We start from the raw sequence: 20,230 nt of genomic DNA, 5'->3' as shown, positions 1-20,230 counted from the left end.
ATGCATTAATAGACTGTATTACTGTTTTTCTTTTTGACTTACTTCACTCTGTATAATAGGCTCCAGTTTCATTCACCTCATTAGAACTGATTCAGATGCATTCTTTTTAATAGGTGAGTCATATTCCATTGTGTATATGTACCACAGCTTTCTTATCCATTCATCTACCGACCGATATCCAGGTTGCTTGCATGTCCTAGCCATTGTAAACAGTGCTGTGATGAACATTGGGGTACACATGTCTCATTCAATTTTGGTTTCCTCAAATGTGTATGCCCAGCAGTAGGATTGCTGGGTCATATGGCAGTTCTATTTCCAGTTTTTTAAGGAATCTCCTCACCATTCTACATAGTGGCTGTATTAGTTTGTATTCCCACCAACAGTGTAGGAGGGTTCCCTTTTCTCTGCACCCTCTCAAGCACTTATTGTCTGAAGCTGTTTTGATAGCAGCCATTCTGACTGGCATGAGATGGTACCTCATTATGGTTTTGATTTGCATTTCTCTGACAATGAGTGATGTTGAGCATCTTTACATGTGTTTCTAGCCATCTCTTTATCTTCTTTGGAAAAATGTCTGTTTAGTTCTTTGGCCCATTTTTTTGATTGGGTCATTTATTCTTCTGGGATTGAGCTGAATGAACTGTTTGTATATTTTTGAGATTAATTCTTTGTCAGTTGCTTTTTTTTGCTATTATTTTTCCCATTCTGAAGGCTGTCTTTTCACCTTGCTTATAGTTTCTTTGGTTGTGCATAAGCTTTTCAGTGTAATTAGGTCCCATTTTGTTTATTTTTGCTTTCATTTCCATTACTCTGGGGAGTGGGTTATAGAGGATCCTGCTGTGGTTTATTTCAGAGAGTGTTCTGCCTATGTTTTCCTCTAGGAGTTTTATAGTTTTTGGTCTTACATTTAGATCTTTAATGCATTTTGAGTTTATTTTTGTGTATAGTGTAGGAAAGTGTTCTAGTTTCATTCTTTTACAAGTGGTTGACCAGCTTTCCCAGCACCACTTGTGAAAGAGATTGTCTTTTCTCCATTGTATATTCTTGCCTCCTTTGTCAAAGATCAGGTGTCCATAGGTGCGTGGATTTATCTCTGTGCTTTCTATTTTGTTCCATTGATCTATATTTCTGTCTTTGTGCCAGTACCATGCTGTCTTGATGACTGTGGTTTTGTAGTAGAGCCTGAAGTCAGGCAGGTTGATTCCTCCAGTTCCCTTTTCTCAAGATTGCTTTGGCTGTTTGAGATTCTTTGTATTTCCATACAAATTGTGAAATTATTTGTTCTAGCTCTGTGAAAAATACCGTTGGTAGCTTGATAGGGATTGCATTGAATCTATAGATTGCTTTGGGTGGTATCCTCATTTTCACTATATTGATCCTTCCAATCCATGAACAAGGTATATTTCTCCATCTATTTGTGTACTCTTTGACTTGTTTCACTAGTGTTTTATAGTTTTCTATATATAGGTCTTTAGTTTCTTTAGGTAAATATATTCCAAAGTATTTTATTCTTTTCATTGCAATGGTGAATGGAATTGTTTCCTTAATTTCTGTTTCTATTTTCTCATTGTTAGTGTATACGAAGGTTAGAGACTTCTATGTGTTGATTTTATATTCTGCAACTTTACTATATTCATTGATTAGCTCTATTAATTTTCTGGCGGAGTTTTTAGGGTTTTCTATGTAGATGATCATGTCATCTGCAAACAGTGAGTTTGACTTCTCTTCCAATCTGGATTCATTTCTTTTTCTGCTCTGATTGTTGTGGCCAAAACTTCCAAAACTCTGTTGAATAGTAGTGGTGAAAGTGGGCACCCTTGTCTTGTTCCTGACTTGAGGGGACATGCTTTCAATTTTTCACCATTGAGGATAATGTTTGCTGTGGGTTTGTCATATATAGCTTTTATTATGTTGAGGAATGTTCCTTCTATTCCTGATTTCTGGAAGGTTTTTATCATAAATGGATGTTGAATTTTGTCAAAGGCTTTCTCTGCATCTATTGAGATAATCATATGGTTTTTATTTGTCAATTTGTTAATGTGATATATTACCTTGATTAATTTGCGGGTATTGAAGAATCATTGCATCCCTGGGATAAAGCCCACTTGGTCATAGTATATGATATTTTTAATGTATTGTTGGGTTCTGTTTGGTAGAATTTTGTTAAGGATTTTTGCATCTATGTTCATCAGTGATATTGGCCTGTAGTTTTCTTTTTTTATGGCATCTCTGTCTGGTTTGGGTATTAGGGTGATGGTGGGCTCATAGAATGAGTTTGGAAGTTTACCATCCTCTGCAATTTCCTGGAAGAGTTTGAGTAGGATAGATGTTAGCTCTTCTCTGAATTTTTGGTAGAATTCAGCTGTGAAGCCGTCTGGTCCTGGGCTTTTGTTTGCTGGAAGATTTCTGATTACAGTTTCAATTTTCGTGCTTGTGATGAGTCTGTTAAGATTTTCTATTTCTTCCTGGTTCAGTTTTGGAAAGTTGTACTTTTCTAAGAATTTGTCCATTTCTTCTAAGTTGTCCATTTTATTGGCATATAGTTGCTGATATTAGTCTCCTATGATCCTTTGTATTTCTGTGTTGCTTGTTGTGATCTCTCCGTTTTCATTTCTAATTTTATTGATTTTATTTTTCTCCCTTTGTTTCTTGATGAGTCTGGCTAATGGTTTGTCAATTTTACTTATCTTCTCAAAGAACCAGCTTCTGGCTTTGTTGATTTTTGCTATGGTCTCATTTGTTTCTTTTGCATTTATTTCTGCCCTAAGTTTTAAGATTTCTTTCCTTCTACTAACCCAGGGGTTCTTCATTTCTTCATTTGCTAGTTGCTTTAGGTGTAGAGTTAGGTTGTTTATTTGACTTTTTTCTTGTTTCTTGAGGTATGCCTGTATTGCTATGAACCTTCCCCTTAGCACTGCTTTTACAGTGTCCCAGAGGTTTTGGGTTGTTATGTTTTCACTTTGATTCATTTCTATGCATGCTTTGATTTATTCTATGATTTGTTGGTTTTTCAGCAGGGTGTTGTTCAGCCTCCATATGTTGGAATTTTTAATCGTTTTTCTCCTGTCTAATCTTGCTGCATGGTGGTCAGAAAAGATGGTTGGAATGATTTCAGTTTTTTTGAATTTACCAAGGCTAGATTTATGGCCCAGGATGTGATCTATTCTGGAGAAGGTTCTGTGTATGCTTGAGAAAAAGGTGAAATTCATTGTTTTGGGGTGAAATGTCCTATAGATGTCAATTAAGTCTAGGTGGTCTATTGCATCATTTAGTTTGTGTTTCCTTGTTAATTTTCTGTTTAGTTGGTCTATCCATAGGTGTGAGTGGGGTATTAAAGTCTCCCACTATTATTGTGTTATTATTAACTTCTCCTTTCATACTTGTTAGCATTTGTCTTACATATTGTGGTGCTCCTATGTTGGGTGCATATATATTTATAATTGTTATATCTTCTCTTTGGATTGATCCTTTGATCATTATGTAGTGTCCTTTGTCTCTTTTACAGCCTTTGTTTTAAAGTTTATTTTATCTGATATGAGTATTGCTACTCCTGCTTTCTTTTGGTCTCTATTTTCAGGGAATATCTTTTTCCAGCCCTTCACTTTCAGTCTGTATGTGTCCCTTGTTTCAAGGTGGGTCTCCTGTAGACAACATATACAGGGGTCTTGTTTTTGTATCCATTCAGCCAGTCTTTGTCTTTTGGTTGGGGCATTCAACCCATTTATGTTTAAGGGAATTATTGATAAGTATGATCCCGTTGCCATTTACTTTATTGTTTTGGGTTCGAGTTTATACACCCTTGTTGTGTTTCCTGTCTAGAGAAGATCCTTTAGCATTTGTTGGAGAGCTGGTTTGGTGGTGCTGAATTTTCTCAGCTTTTGCTTGTCTGTAAAGCTTTTGATTTCTCCTTCATATTTGAATGAGATCCTTGCTGGGTACAGTAATCTGGGCTGTAGGTTATTATCTTTCATCATTTTAAGTATGTCCTGCCATTCCCTCCTGGCCTGAAGAGTTTCTATTGAAAGATCAGCTGTTATCCTTATGGGAATTCCATTGTGTGTTATTTGTTGTTTTTCCCTTGTTGCTTTTAGTATTTGCCCTTTGTGTTTGATCTTTGTTAATTTGATTAATATGTGTCTTGGGGTGTTTCTCCTTGGGTTTATCCTTTTTGGGACTCTCTGTGTTTCTTGGACTTGGGTGATTATTTCCTTCCCCATTTTAGGGAAGTTTCAACTATTATCTCTTCAAGTATTTTCTTATGGTCTTTCTTTTTGTCTTCGTCTGGGACTCCTATGATTCGAATTTTGGGGCATTTAACATTGTCCCAGAAGTCTCTGAGATTGTCCTCATTTATTTTAATTCATTTTTCTTTTTTCCTCTCTGTTTCATGTATTTTTACCATTCTATCTTCTACCTCACTTATCCTGTCTTCTGTCTCCGTTATTCTATTATTTGTTCCCTCCAAAGTGTTTCTGATCTCATTTATTGCATTATTCATTATATAATGACCCTTTTTTATTTCTTTTAGGTCCTTGTTAAGCCGTTCTTGCATCTTCTCAATCCTTGTCTCCAGGCTATTTATTTGTAACTCCATTTTGTTTTCAAGATTTTGGATCATTTTCACTATCACTATTTGGGATTCTTTCTCAGGTAGATTCCCTATCTCTTCCTCTTTTGTTTGGTTTGGTGAGCATTTATCCTGTTCCTTTACTTGCTGGGTATTTCTCTGCCTCTTCATCCTGTTTGTATTGCTGTGTTTGGGGTGGCCTCTCCGTATTCTGGCAGATTGTGGAGTTCTCTTTATTGTGGAGTTTCCTTGTTGTGGGTGGGATTGGATGGATGGCTTGTCAAGGTTTCCTGGCTAGGGAAGCTTGTGTCAGTGTTTTGGTGGGTGGAGCTGGATTTCTTCTCTTTGGAGTGCAATGAAGTGTCCAGTAATGAGTTATGAGATGTCAGTGGGTTTCGAATGACTTTGGGCAGCCTATATATTGAAGTTCAGGGCTATGTTCCTGTGTTGCTGGAGAATTTGCATGGTATGTCTTGCTCTGGAATTTATTGGCCCTTGGGTGGTGCTTAGTTTCAGTGTAGGTACAAAAAAGATCTTCAAGACCAACATAATCACGATGGTGTGATCACTCACCTAGAGTTAGATATCCTGGAATGTGAAGTAGAGTGGGCCTTAGAAAGCATCACTATGAACAAAGCTAGTGGAGGTGATGGAATTCCAGTTGAGCTATTTTAAATCCTGAAAGATGATGCTGTGAAAGTGCTGCACTCAATGTGCCAGCGAAGTTGGAAAACTCAGCAGTGGCCACAGGACTGGAAAAGGTCATTTTCATTCCAGTCCCAAAGAAAGGCAATGCCAAAGAATGCTCAAACTACCACACAATTGCACTCATCTCACATGCTAGTAAAGTAATGCTCAAAATTCTCCAAGCCAGGCTTCAGCAATACGTGAACCGTGAACTTCCAGATGTTCAAGCTGGTTGTAGAAAAGGCAGAGGAACCAGAGATCAAATTACCAACCTCTGCTGTATCATGGAAAAAGCAAGAGAGTTCCAGAAGAGCATCTGTTGCTGCTTTATTGACTATGCCAAAGCCTTTGACTGTGTGGATCACAATAAACTGTGGAAAACTCTGAAAGAGGTGGGAATGCCAGACCACCTGACCTGCCTCTTGAGAAATCTGTATGCAGGTCAGGAAGCAACAGTTTGAACTGGACATGGAACAACAGACTGATTCCAAATAGGAAAAGGAGTACATCAAGGCTGTATTTTGTCACCCTGCTTATTTAACTTCTATGCAGAGTACATCATGAGAAACGCTGGGCTGGAAGAAGCACAAGCTGGAATCAAGATTGCTGAGAGAAATATCAGTAACCTCAGATATGCAGATGACACCACCCTTAGGGCAGAAAGAGGAACTGAAAAGCCTCTTGATGAAAGTAAAAGAAAAGAGTGAAAAAGTTGGCTTAAAGCTCAACATTCAGAAAATGAAGATCATGGCATCTGGTCTCATCCCTTCATGGAAAATAGATGGGGAAACAGTAGAAACAGTGTCAGACTTTATTTTTTGGGGCTCCAAAATCACTGCAGATGGTGACTGCAGCCATGAAATTAAAAGACACTTACTCCTTGGAAGGAAAGTTACGAGCAACCTAGATAGCATATTCAAAAGCAGAGACATTGCTTTGCTGACTAAGGTCCATCTAGACATTACTTTGCCGACTAAGGTCCATTACTTTGCTGACTGTGGTTTTTCCAGTGGTAATGTATGGATGTGAGTGTTGGATTGTGAAGAAAGCTGAATGCCGAAGAATTGATGCTTTTGAACTGTGGTGTTGGAGAAGACTCTTGAGAGTCCCTTGGACTGCAAGGAGATCCAACCAATCCATTCTGAAGGAGATTAGCCCTGGGATTTCTTTGGAAGGAATAATGCTGAAGCTGAAACTCCAGTACTTTGGCCACCTCATGCGAAGAGTTGACTCATTGGAAAAGACTCTGATGCTGGGAGGGATTGGGGGCAGGGATTGATGCTGGGAGGAGAAGGGGATGACAGAGGATGAGATGGCTTGATGGCATCACTGACTCAATGGACATGAGTCTGAGTGAACTCCTGGAGTTGGTGATGGACAGGGAGGCCTGGCATGCTGCGATTCATGGGATCGCAAAGAGTCGCACATGATTGAGCGACTGAACTGAACTGATGGAGGCGTTTTATGAGCTCCTATTGATTAATGTTCCCTGGAGTCAGGAGTTCTCTGGTGTTCTCAGGATTTGGAGTTATTCCTCCTGCCTCTGGTTTTCAGTCTTGTTCTTACAGTAGCCTCAAGACTTCTCCATCTGTCACTTTCAAGGCAGTTCCCTCTGTTTTAGCTTCTTCTGTTTGCTGGTGTCTTCAGTGTCTAATTTCCACCCTGACACAAGGAGGTGGTGGTGGACACTTTTGTAGGCTCACTTGTTCAATTGTGCGCTGGGGCGAGAAGAACGCTGTGAACAAATATCGCTGGCGTGTGCTTGCAGTGTCTCGGCCACACTGGGTTTTCCCTCACTCACGGCGTGTGTGTTTTCCCTGTCTATACTGCTTAGATTCTAGGTTGCTCTGCCGGGAACTGTCTGAGGCCGGCCTTGGGTTGTGTGCTCGGGTACTCCACAAAGGTGCAGACTCGGTTGGGCCTGCGTTTTGTGCCCTTCCCAGGTCCAAGCAGCTCAGGTGACCGACCAAGTGTTTGGTGAGCGTGGTCCCTGCGAGTTATCACCTCCCCCGTCCCTGCCACTCAGTTTTCTGGGTGTACAACCGGTTCACCTTCTCAGGCGGATGTCGACCATCCAGAATCCCAAGAAGTCTTGGTTAGCAATCAAGTCTGCTTGCAGTTTGGTAGATGATGCCTCCCTGTGGTCGCAATTGCCCCTTTCCGACTCTGGCTGCCCTCTCCTGTCTCTGGTGGGGGATGGGCTGGTCCACAGCCGGCTAGCTCTAGTCAGTCCTTTGTTCTGTGAGTGGGCCTGGCGGTGTCTGAGGTTAGGGCTATTCACGGGGTAGCTATCCCACAGTCTGGTTTGCTATCACAAGTTAGTTCCCTCAGATTGCCCTTGGGGCATTCAGGCCCAGTTCTTACTCTAAGCAAAGCAGCCGGTGCCTCCCTGCCCAGCCCCCGTTTGCTAGTGGTGGATGCAGGGATCTGCGCTGCTTCTCCACCAGGAGTTACCATTGGGCACATAATCTGTGGGTTTTAATTATTAATATTTATTATCAATATTTTATATTAATATTTGTTTTTCCTCCCGGTTATGTTGCCCTCTGAGGTTCCAAGGCTCACCACAGACTCGCCAATGAGAGTGTTTCCTGGTGTTTGGAAACGTCTCTCTTTTTTAAGGCCCCCTTCCCAGGACGGATCTCCGTTCCAACCTCTTTTGTCTCTCTTTTTATCTTCTATATTTTTTCCTACCTCCTTTTGAAGACAATGGGCTGCTTTCCTGGGTGCCTGATGTCATCTGCCGGCATTCAGAAGTTGTTTTGTAGAATTTACTCAGTGTTCAAATGTTCTTTTGATGAGTTTGTGGGGAAGAAAGTGGTCTCCCCGTCCTATTCCTCTGCCATCTTAGGTCAGCCTGTATCATCGTTTTAATATGTTGCTGGATTTTGTTTGTTAGAATTTTGTTGAGGATTTTTGCATCTATGTTCATCAGTGATATTAGCCTGTTGTTCTCTTTTTTGTGGCATCTTTGTGTGGCTTTGGTATTAGGGTGATGGTGGCATTATAGAATGAATTTGGCAGTTTACATTCCTCTGCAAACTTCTGGAAGAGTTTGAGTAGGATAGGTATTAGCTCTTCTCTAAATTTTTGGTAGAATTCACCTGTGGCTTTTGTTTGTTGGAAGAATTTTTATTCCAATTTTTATTTCCACGTTTCTGATAGGTTTGTTAAGATTTTCTATTTCTCTTTCAGTTTTGGAAGATTATAGTTTTCTAAGAATTTATCCATTTCTTCCAAGTTATCCATTTTATTGCCATATAGTTGCTATTAATAGTCTATTATGATCCTTTATATTTCTGTGCTGTCTGTCGTGATTTCTCCATTTTCATTTCTGATTTTTTGATTTCATTCTTCTCCTTTTTTTCTTGATGAGTCTGGCTAATGGTTTGTCTGTTTTACTTATCTTCTGAAAGAACCAGCACTTAGTTTTGTTGAGTTTTGCTATAGTCTCCTTTGTTTCTTTTTCATTTATTTCTGCCCTAATATTTATTATTTCTTTCCTTCTACTAACCCTGGAGTTCTTAATTTCTTCTTTTTCTAGTTGCTTTAAGTGTAAAGTTAGGTGATTTATTTGATTTTTCTCTTGTTTCTTGAGGTAAGCTTCTATTGCTATGACCCGTCCCCTTAGCACTGCTTTTACTGATTCCCATAGGTTTTGGGTTGTCATGTTTTCATTTTCATTTGTTCCTATGCATATTTTGATGTCTTCTATGATTTGTTGGTTATTCAGAAGCATGTTGTCTAGCCTTCATATGTTTGTATGTTTAATAGTATTTTTTTCCTGTGGTTGACATCTAATCTTACTGTATTGTGATCAGAAAAGATGCTTGAAATGATTTCAATTTTTTTGTATTTACCAAGGCTAGATTTATGACCCAGGATGTGATCTATCCTGGAGAAGGTTCCATGTGCACTTGAGAAAAAGGTGAAATTCATTGTTTTGGGGTGAAATGTCCTATAGATATCAATTAGGTGTAACTAGTCAATTGTATCATTTAAAGCTTGTGTTTCCTTGCTAGATATGGATAGATGGTTCATCTATCCATAGGTGTGAGTGGGGTATTAACATCATCCACTATTATTGTGTTACTGTTAATTTCCCCTTTCATACTTGTTAGCATTTGCCTTACATATTGTGGTGGTCTTATGTTGGGTGCATATATAATCTTAATTGTTATATCTTCTTCTTGGATTGATCCTTTGATCATTATGTAGTGTCCTTCTTTGTCTCTTTTCATAGCTTTTATTTCAAAGTCTATTTTTTCTGATATGAGTATTGCTACTCCTGCTTTCTTTTGATCTCCATTTTCCTGAAATGACTTTTTCTCGCCCTTCACTCTCAGTCTGTATGTGTCCTATGGTTTGAGATGGGTCTCTTGTAGACAGCATATATAGGGGTCTTGTTTTCATATCCATTCAGCCAGTCTTTGTCTTTTGGTTGGGGCATTCAACCCATTTACATTTAAGGGAATTATTGATAAGTATGATCCCTTTGCCATTTACTTTGATGTTTTGGGTTTGAATTTATAAACCTTTTCTGTGTTTCCTGTCTAGAGAAGACCCTTTAGCATTTGTTGGAGAGCTGGTTTGGTGGTGCTGAATTCTCTCAGCTTTTGCTTGTCTGTAAAGCTTTGATGTCTCCTTCATATTTGAATGAGATCCTTGCTGAGTATAGTAATCTGGGTTGTAGGTTTTTCTCTTTCATCACTTTAAGTATATCTTGTCATTCCCTTGTAGCCTGAAGAGTTTCCATTGAAAGGTCAGATGTTATCCTTATGGGGATCCCCTTGTGTGTTATTTGTTGTTTTTCCCTTGCTGCTTTTAATACTTGCTCTTTGTGTTTATCTTCATTAATTTGATTCATATGTGCCTTGGGGTGTTTCACCTTGGGTTTATCCTTTTTGGGACTCTCTGGGTTTCTTGGACTTGGGTGGCTATTTCCTTCCCATTTTAGGGAAGTTTTCAACATTTTTTCCTCTTCAAGTATTTTCTCATGCCCTTTTCTTTTTGTCTTCTTCTTCTGGGACTTCTATGATTCAAATGTTGGGGTGTTTAACATTGTCCCAGAGGTCTCTGAGGTTGTCCTCATTTCTTTTAATTATTTTTTCCTCTTTGCTTCATTTATTCCACCCTTCTCTCTTCCACCTCACTTATCCTATCCTCTGCCTCAGTTATTCTACTGTTGGTTCCCTCCAGATGCTTTTTATCTCAGTTATTGCATTATTCATTATTGATTGACCCTTTTTTATTTTTGCTAGGTCCTTGTTTAACATTTCTTGCATCTTTGCCATCCATGTCTCTAGTCTATTTATCTGTAACTCCACTTTGTTTTAAAGATTTTGGGTCATCTTTACTATCATTATTCTGAATTCTTTTTCAGGTTGACTCCCTATCTCCTCGTCTTTAGTTTGGTTTGGTGTGCATTTATCATGTTCCTTTACCTGCTGACTATTTCTCTGCCTTTTCATTTTCTTTAGATTGCTGTGTTTGGGGAGGCCTTTCTGTAGGCTGGAAGTTGTGGTTCTTCTTTATTGTGGAGCTTGCTCCCTGTGGGTGGGGTTGGAGAGTGGCTTGTCAAGGTTTCCTGGTTAGGGAAGCTTGCGTCTGTGTTCTGGTGGGTGGAGCTGGATCTTCTCTCTCTGGAGGGCAATAAAGTGTCCAGAAATGAGTTTTGTGGTGTCAGTGGGTCTGGTGTGGCTTTGCGCAGCCAGTATTTTAATGCTCAAGGCCATTTTCCTGCGTTGCTGGAGAATAAGCATGGTTTATCTTGCTCTTGACTGTTGGGTGGAGCTTGGTTTCAGTGTAGGTAGGTATGGAAGCTTTTGGATGAGCTCTTGTTGATTCATGTTCCCTGGAGTCAGGAGTTTTCTGGTGTTCTCAAGTTTTGAATTTAAGCCTCCTGCCTCTGGCTTTCAGTCTTATTCTTACAAGAGCCTCAAGACTTCTCCATCCATACAGCACTGATGATAGAACATCTGGGTTAATGGTGGAATGATTCTCCACAGTGAATGGCACCCAAAGAGTGTCACAGAGTTACATGGAGCAGAGAAGAGGGAGGAGGAAGATAGAGGTGACCAGGAGGAGAGGAGGGCGTGTCAAAAGGAGAGAGAGAGCAATCTAGCCAGTAAACAATTTCCTATGTGCTCTCCACAGTCTGGAATACCCACAGAGGTTCACAGAGTTACACAGAGAAGAGAAGGGGGAGGGAGGAGATAGAGGTGACCTGGGGGATAAAAGGGAGAGTACAAAGGGGAGAGAGCAATCAAGCCAGTAATCACATCCCTAAGTAAAAATGAGTACTGAAGATTAGATTCATAAAGGTACAATTTTGATAACAAATATCAAAAAGAAAAATTAAAGTCCTAGAGTAGAGGTTAGACTCTCAAAAATACAATATTAAAAATATGAAACAACATCAATCACAAAAATAAAATTATATATATGAAATTTGCATTAAAATGGGGCCTTTTTTGCAAGTTAATAGTAGGTTATAAAAATGAAAATTACAGGAGTAATAAAGAAGTTAATAATAAAAAAAATTGTAAAAAATTTAAAAACTGATAATAGTAAAAATATATCTAGGAATTTCTCTGGAACTCTTGAGGGCAGTGTTGGGTCAGTACAGTTTTAGATAGTTACTTGTTCCAGCATATAGTACTTCTCAAGGTCTATAGGCCCCTTCCAATGCTTAGTCCATGCTAACTACAGGGTTTTAATCTGTTGCACATGTCTTTTCCAGAGCAGTTCCCTATTCATTGTTTATTTTGGCTTTCTCTGTTTGCAAGTGTCTTCAGTGTCTAGTTTTCACCTTTACAGAATGGGATGAAGGTGGTGACTTATTTAGGTTTACTTGTTCAGTTGTGTTGTGGGCAGGGAGTTCAGTTCAGTTCATTTCAGTTGCTCAGGCGTGTGCAACTCTTTGCAACTCCATGGACTGCAGCAAGCCAGGCCTCCCTGTCCATCACCAACTCCTGGAGTGTACTCAAACCCATGTCCATTGAGTCGGTGATGCCATCCAACAATCTCTTCCTCTTTTGTCCCCTTCTCCTGCCTGCAATCTTTCCCAGCATCAGGGTCTTTTCAAATGAGTCAGCTCTTCGCATCAGGTGGCCAAAGTATTGGAGTTTCAGCTTCAACATCAGTCCTTCCAACGAACACCCAGGACTGATCTCCTTTTAGGATGGACTGTTTGGACCTCCTTGCAGTCCAAGGGACTCTCAAGAGTCTTCTCCAACACCACAGTTCAAAAGCATCAATTCTCTGGCACCCCTACTCCCAGGGATCTTCCTGAATCATGGATGGAATCCGAGTCTCTTGCATTGGCACGTGGGTTCTTTATCACTGAGCCACCAAGAGATGGGCTTACTCTGGTTTACTGAATCTTTACTCAGTGAAGATGCACATTTACTTTCTTTCAATTTTAACACTGTGCCACCTGGCACAGTACTCCAAAGTACTCCAGTACTTTGGCCACTTCATGCGAAGAGTTGATTCATTGGAAAAGTCTTTGATGCTGGGAGGGATTGGGGGCAGGAGGAGAAGGGGACGACAGAGGATAAGATGGCTGGATGGCATCACTGACTCAATGGACATGAATCTGAGTGAACTCTGGGAGTTGGTGATGGACAGGGAGGCCTGGCGTGCTGTGATTCATGGGGTCGCAAAAAGTCGGATACGACTGAGTGACTGAACTGAAATGAACTCCTTCCTCAAAGACTTTTTTCTACATTGCTCTAAAACAAGGTCAGCAGGCCATAAAGTTACAGATCTAGAGTTTGCAAGTTGTTTGATCCTCTGCAAGCTAAGCTTTTTACTTTGGGAAGAATCAGACCTACTGATAACAGGTGTTGGGCAAACTAGAATTCTGGTGGGAGGGCACACTTTTGAGTAGCAGCCACCTACTGTAGACCAATAGCCTTAAAAATAAGTAGAAATGTGAATTTTTAAGTCCGTTCTTCTACCCTTTGGAATCTATCTTGAGGAAATTACCAGTCAGGCAAAGACTTATACAGAAGATTTCTGCTGAATCATTAATAGGGAAAAATGGAAACGTATTAAATGCTTAACACTTACATTATAGTACTTCTTTTGTGCATCCAAGTACATGTTTTTGAAGAAATTTTAGCAAGAAAAAAATGCTTAATGTTAAATAAACATAATTCGAGGAAAAATTAATCCTGAACATGCAACAATTACATTATTGTTATATATCAGTGGCAGTCTCTCAGTTGTGTCTGACACTGTGACCCCATGAACTATACAATCCATAGAATTCTCCAGTCCAGAATACTGGAGTGCATAGCCTTTCCCTAATCAGGGGATCTTCCCAACCCAGGGATCGAACACAGGTCTCCCACAGTGCAAGCAGATTCTTTTCCAGCTGAGCCATGTAAATGCCACTATAAAACTAAGAAAATATTCCAAAATACAGGCAGCAGTTAATGCTGAATAACAAGACATAATACATATTAATTTTGTCCATTTCTTAAGTTGTCTTCAATTACACTGTACTACTAGACTATCTGAAGCCCAGAACCTTCCCTTGAAACCGAGGACAAAGGCAAGAAACTGTGGAGGTGCAGTATTTGAAAATATATTCAGACACAGAATGATAGTTCAGCTTTATTTTATGCTACAAGAAATATTGAAACACCCTCCTCCTCTAGCCAGAGGAAAACAACAGGGCCAAGAGTGCCCAAAGGCCAATATAAGCAAACAGTTAGGCCCCCACAATAAATCAGTAGCCAGTGTAGGAATCAATGCCCTGGGGAAGGATGCACTGCCTAGGGTAATCTTAGGCACTCTTTCTTGGCCTAGGATTAGGGATAGCCAGGGTCACAAAGTACCCTGTAATTGGTTGGTTGATCCCAACCAACAGGAAAAGCTGCTTGAGACAGGAGATGATAGAAATTCGGAGGTGGCCACCATTTTTAGCCTTCAGCTAGCTAAAAAGGAGGGAAAAAGAAAATCAAATTAAATATGGGAATTGTTCCTCTAATTCTCTCTGCCCCCTCAGCTGGTGACAGGCTCACTGCATATATCTACATCCTTAGACTTCACCTTTGAGGGTGGGGGTCTCCAGTTGACTGTTAGAATGACCCCAGACACCTGCCACCCACCCAGGCCCTTTTGCAAACTACCATTGCCAGGATATTGCCATTCATTGTGAGCTCCTTTCTTACTGCCCTGCGGTAGGGCTCAGGGACTGGTGGGCCATCTCTGCCTCCATGGGTGACAGGAAGAGCACTATGTTGGAGGTGGTGGCAGTGAGGTTAAGGGACCATCTCATACCAACCTTGCCTGTGCCTCAGGCATACTGTTCATTTGGAGGCCTGTTTCCTTCTGGCTGTTCTCACTTGTCTCCATTCTCACTCCAAGTCTGCTCCCAGCCCTTCCAGTCCCTCAGGCCATCTCCCCCCTCCATCTCTCCTTGCCACCACTGACCCATAGCCCTGAGGCCAGAACCCCCAGCCATCTTCTTGGTCTTGCTCCCCACAGCCTTTCCTATCCCTAGGCTGACCACTTTCTCTCCATTCCAGTGTCTACAATAGGCCCATTCCTCCCCGGTCCAACCCCTTGCCTCTCTTCAAATTGAAAAGGTGGCTTCTTGGTCTTCTGGCCATGGGCAGCACATGGCCACCAAGTCCCTATGCAGCATGTCCACCAGGTCATGGTCCAATGTGTCCTTCTGACCCTGGGGCAGTGTACCACCAGGCCCTGGCGCCACACGTCCACCTGGTCCTGGGACGGTGGTCCCACCCAGCCCTGGCATGAATTGTCCACCTGGCCAAGGCATGGCATGTCTACCAGGCCCTGCCAAGTCCTGTCTGCCCAAGCTGGGCAAGGCGTCTCTGCCAGGTCCTGGAGTGTGAGGTACACATGCCGGCTCTGGGGCTCTAGCTGTGGCTGCACCTGCCTCTCCCATGCCTCTGAGGCCCTGGTGCCATTCAAGGCCATCTGGGTCACCAGGTTCATTCACGCCTCCCTGGCCTTCAGCACCTCCTGCCACACCACCTCCACTGGCACCTGGGTCTGCGGCCTCCAGAACCACTCACGCTGCAGTTCAGCCCACCAAGGCCAGCCGGACTGTCTGAGGGGCTGAGGCACCCAAAGGAAACCATGCCCCTGGGCGGGTGCCAAGAGTGCCTATGCAGTCAGGCCCTGGATGGCCCTCCTAGGTGGTTATGAGCATGTGACTGTTTCCTGCCAAACGTGGAAACACCAAGTGAGCCTCTTCCCCTTACACCTCTGCTGCCATGTTCACGTGAGACCAGCCTACTGACTTCAGCTTCTGGAAGGGAGTCAAGCACCAGGGCCAAGCCAGGTCTGTCCCATTCGTTTCCTGCACGTAGCTCAAGTCTGCGTTTTAAGAAAATTAAATGTGCATTACTTTTTAAAAAACACCATCCTTGTACAGAAGGGGGACAAAAAGAAGCAAATGTAGAAAAATATGGGAAACCTGTTGAAAATGTGTTCATTTCCCCAGTGCCCCTCGACTTCTCCATCCTGCAACACAAAATTAGTGCAGCTCAAGTTTTCATCAAAATTCCGCTGTAACTCAAAAAGCAATATGGGCATGTGAGCATGTGCATGCATATACATGGGGGTGCGCCAGGGCTGGCCCTGGAGTCCTGAGACAAGGGATGTGGAGTGGGCTGTTTCTGCTCACCTGGGGAAGGAAGAGGGGACTACTGTTGGGCCCACTGGGGATGGCATGGGGTAGGGGTGTCTGGGGGTCTGGGCACATAGACTGCAGGGACTCCAAGCTGTGGGCATGCCCCGGGCCCCTCAGAAGCACCAGAGGAACCAGCTAAACTCAAGGGTTTGGAGAAGGGCAATGTTCCCCTGGATGCTGCCCAGTCTCTTGCCCTCTGCTGAAACAACTCTCTTGGCTTTTCCCTCCCCAGGAATAAAGTCTTGAGGCTCTCTGGATGGCTGATGTTGCCGGGGAACCTCAACTGGGGGTGACCCTGTGTCTGCTGGCCTGCTGGGTGCTGGGTCTACTTCTGTGTCTGGAAGGGGGTCAAGTCAACAGGCAATGTACAGCTGGGAGTGACGACAGGGCTGGGGCAGCACTGCCTGGTAGTGGGGTGCATCTACCAGGGACCACTGCTGCCAAAGGAGGTGACTGCATCGGGGTTGTACTTCAGTCTGGCCCCTGATCACCACCCCCTGGCTGGAAAGTCCTCTCGGCCCTCCAAATCCAAGGCCAGCAGCCTTCGCCCACCCCCCTAGTGGGGGAGAGGCACCAGTAATGGCTGACCCTTCCCTGTGGGTGGGGCATCCCTGTCCCACCTTCTCACCCACCTAGTTTCTCTTGATTCTGTCTCTGAGTCAGTTTTAGAGTATGGGTAGACCCAGTCTAATGCCTGTGTCTGTCCCCTGCTCTGTGGCCTAGAGGACCCCAGAAGGGAGCCTGGACACATCTCTCCCTCAGGGGCTCACTGTCAGGTTGGGGGGACATTTGAAAGAATAGTTGTGCTGCATAAGGGGGCTCACAGGAATACAATGGACTAGAGGGTTAATGGCCAAGCCACTTGACCTACCAGGGTCCTCCCTCTTCCCACTCCACATCTATACCTGTGCCCTTCATCCGTAATGATAACTAAAACTTGCTATGGTCATTCACTCTTTTAGGTGATTTCCATGTATTCATCCATCACATCAGTGTTCAGACAGTATTGCCATATCGGTGTCCTGTCTCCCATAATGCAGATGTCCTCCAAACAAACCACACACAACAACTCTCTCCCCAACACCAGTGGCTAAAATCCTTGAACATTTTGGTTTCTGTATTTCACAAAACTATGATGAAAACAGTGCTCTCTCAGGCATGGGACTTAAGTTGCGTCTGAATTGTGAGATCTCCAAAAGAAAATAATGACAATGAGAAATAATACGTGTGACAAGAGAGCAACAGAAGTATGAAGGAAAGACAGTGTATGATAGAATGAGGTTCTTAGTTTACCACTGTGACAGGTAAATGGTTTTGAGTGAGTGTGACAGAGTGAATGTGTGATTGGGACAGGAATTGAAAAGGACAGAATGTGATGGAAAGAAACTAAGATGCAGATGATAGTGATAGCAGTAGTCAGCCCCCGAGATGATAGATGATAACTTAATGTGTACGGTGAATGGTGCTGCCGGATTCCTAGTCTCCAAAGGGAAATATTTAATTCTGAGACCAAGAGACACAATTTCAGTCACTCAGAGATTTGTGTAGTAGGAATTTTATTAAAGTGATATTGATTGAAAAAGCTTCTGACATAGACATCAGAAGGGGGTAGAAAGAGTACCTGGTTTGCTAGTTTAAGCAGAGCATTTTATGCTTTTCTGCTAGCTGCTGAGAATAGATTAAAAGGATGCCTTGAGGCTGTGAAAATCAGGTGTTGGTGTGCTGACCTGACATGGATGGAGCTGGTGTGGTCTTAGTGGTGACCTGAGTGGGGTTGGACCAATACCTTGTGAAGGTTTCCTGGTTGGGAGGATTTTTATTTGTGTTCTGGTGGGTGGAGCTAGATCTTGTCTTTCTGAAGGGCAGTGCCTGGGTCCAGCAGTGTGGTTTGAGGTGTCTATGGGTTCAGTATGGCTTTGGGCAGCCTGTCTGCTGACGTGCAAGGTTGTGCCCCTATTTGGCTGAAGGATAGGAGAAGGGTGTTTAGCACTACAGCTTGCTGGCTTTTGGGTGTGGCTTAGTCTTAGTGTTGAGATGGAGGCCTTTGGGAGGGCACTCGCCTATTAATGTTCTGTGGGGCCGGCAGTTTTCTAGTGACTGGAAGACCTAGAGTCATTAGCCTTCAGCCATTTCCTTCTCCAGGGGATCTTCCCCACCAAGGGATTGAAGTCAGGTCCCTTGCATTGCAGGCAAATTCTTTACTGTCTGAGCCCCCAGGGAAGCCCCTAGAGAATGCCTAACACAGATTAAATATTCAACAAATACTTGTTAAAAATGAAGAGTATAGTTATGAATAGTAGGGATTGATTATCATGACGATTATTGTTCTTATTTCACAAGTCTTTGCTGTCAGATTATAGCAGGAATGTGTATGGTAGGATGTAGGAACACAGTACACTTTCCAACTGTGTGTTTATCTGAAAGTTTCTACAGTTGATGACAGGTCCTCAATTACCTACTAAAGACAGTGACAGGATTTTGCATTGCTCTCTCTCTCTCTCTTTAACCTTCCTTCACTTTCTCATCTACTCGTTGTTGTTGAGTAGTGGCTAGGTCATGTCAGCCTCATTGTGAACCTATGGACTGTGGCCCACCAGGCTCCTCTATCCATGAGATTTCCAAGCCTCCCCTCCAAAAAGAAGCCAGGTTTGGGGAAAGAACACATGGGCAGAGACCTCTGAGGACAGAGGGATGGAAAGGCCCACCAGGATGGGATGAGGGTCAGAAAGCTTCAGGTTTACAAGAGGTCTGGGCAGGAACCACAGCTCCCAGGCCTGGCCATGGACACTTCCCAGCACCCCTTCTTCCTGCCATCTGTCTGCCCTGCCCCACATTTGCCAAGAGTGCTGGGGTCTAGACTGTGGTACTTGCTGAACTCTAGACATAGCTATCTGCTTGCCAGTGTGTGGGAGGGGTGGAGTGCTCTTTAAGACTGGTTGAAAGTGAAAGTGAAGCCGCTCAGTCATGTCCGACTCTTTGCGACCCCATGGACTGTAGCTCACTGGGCTCCTCCATCCATGGGATTCTCCAGGCAAGAATACTGGAGTGGGTTGCCAAAACTGGTTACAACTCTGAAAATCGGGACTGAAATGCAGGGGTTAATCTGGCTCCAAGGAGCTGAAGGGCCTATATTGCTCCCAGGGCCAGAGGCCAGACCAGAGCTGCTGAAGAAGGAGCCCAGAGGATTTCTTGAAAAACCTCTGAAATTGATTATTAGGAAGCAGCACTGAAAAGACTACAAACAGAAACCTGATATAAACTGAAGTGTGAAACAAATGTAAGGAATTGTTGTCACTGGTGTTTCATAGAAAGCTGGATTAAATGTGTTCCATAATCAGCACATTTATCACAGAACTTTCAGTTATATTTCCAACACACAGCATCACAACTTCATGGAAGGTATTTTTCATTTTCACAAAAATGAGGGCTGACAATTTGCTGGGAAGGAGGCTTGAGCTGGAATGCCCAGCACCAGGGCACGTGGTGGCTTAGTAGTATTTGTTCCCAAGTCCCTGGATGCCTGGATCCCACTGGGGAGGCTGGTCCAAGCCGGAACAAAGCAGACAGTAAACGTTTAAAAGGGCTCAATGTGGGGCACCCTGCCAGGCTCTCTCAAACCCACCCTAGTTGGGCAGTGGGACCCAAGCCTGGTTACGCTCCAGGGATGGGGTAACAGCCCCAGTCCAGGAGGCCTGGGGGAATAAAGTAGGCACTGGTTTTCTTTCCTTCTCTTTAATATCATGCTTGTGCTATGTTTCAGTATGGTCGATTTGCAATGCTGTGACTGTTGTCAGCATACAGCCACCTGATTCAGGTATGATGAATCTATGGGAGATCTATACCCTTTCCCAGATTTTTTTTTTCCCTAGGTCAAACAGATGGCTGAGTATCAGGTCCTTCTGGATTATGTATGTGAGATTCAGATTTTGTGTATACAGTGAAAGATTATTTCTGTGGATGCTCACCTAGAGTTACACATTTCTGGGTTAGAGATACAGATTTCTGTGTTTATGTAGAAGGAAGGAAGAAAGGGTCCCTGGAAATTCACCATGGGCATCCTGGAGGTTCAACAGAATGGAGGCCTCAGGATCTCGTCCTGGAGCTCAAGATGTAGGTGCAGGCCACCACCCTTTTGAAGGAGGAGGTGCAGTTCAGTGAGGTGCTGGCAGCCTCCAACCTGGACCCCTCAGTCCTGACACTCATGTCCCGCAAGTTGGAGGTAGGCTTTGAGGGCTGCAGGTGGGGCTCCGTCCCTGCAGTGCAGACCTTCAGTTAGCCTCGGAGAGGGCCCATCGTGG

The sequence above is a fragment of the Ovis canadensis genome, chromosome X (assembly GCF_042477335.2).
Source record: "Ovis canadensis isolate MfBH-ARS-UI-01 breed Bighorn chromosome X, ARS-UI_OviCan_v2, whole genome shotgun sequence".
Taxonomy (NCBI): domain Eukaryota; kingdom Metazoa; phylum Chordata; class Mammalia; order Artiodactyla; family Bovidae; genus Ovis; species Ovis canadensis.
This window is presented reverse-complemented; position numbering follows the sequence as displayed.